Genomic DNA, 251 nt, shown 5'->3' with positions numbered 1-251 from the left:
AAATAAATAAATAAATAAAAGTGCGGTTTGCTGTGTGGAAACCTGAAAGGCAGTTTTGATTTGATTTCCGGATTACAAATCAATATTGCGACATTTTGACTGATGAATAACTGGGGAGAAGTTGTTTGGTTAAAAATAGCATGCAGCTGTACTTTTGTTGGTGTGTTCACGTCTCATCAGTGGAAACTTGCCCATTTGCCCTCCACTGATCCTTTTCTACTTGATAATCACAAGTCAGGCAAGATAAAAAA

At 36.7% G+C, this 251-nt stretch overlaps 1 protein-coding gene across 1 annotated transcript in view; it reads left to right on the top strand.

Annotated features, from left to right (window-relative positions):
* The window catches only part of hhatlb (hedgehog acyltransferase like, b), an 8,029-nt gene that overhangs the window by 325 nt on the left and 7,453 nt on the right, over window positions 1-251 (top strand). The window lies entirely within an intron of this gene.

Source organism: Morone saxatilis, unplaced genomic scaffold (genome assembly GCF_004916995.1).
Source record: "Morone saxatilis isolate NCDOM2014 unplaced genomic scaffold, NCSU_SB_2.0 Contig0, whole genome shotgun sequence".
Classification (NCBI taxonomy): Eukaryota; Metazoa; Chordata; class Actinopteri; family Moronidae; genus Morone; species Morone saxatilis.
The sequence above is the reverse complement of the archived record's forward strand: the minus strand, read 5'-3'. Positions and strand labels throughout refer to the sequence as shown.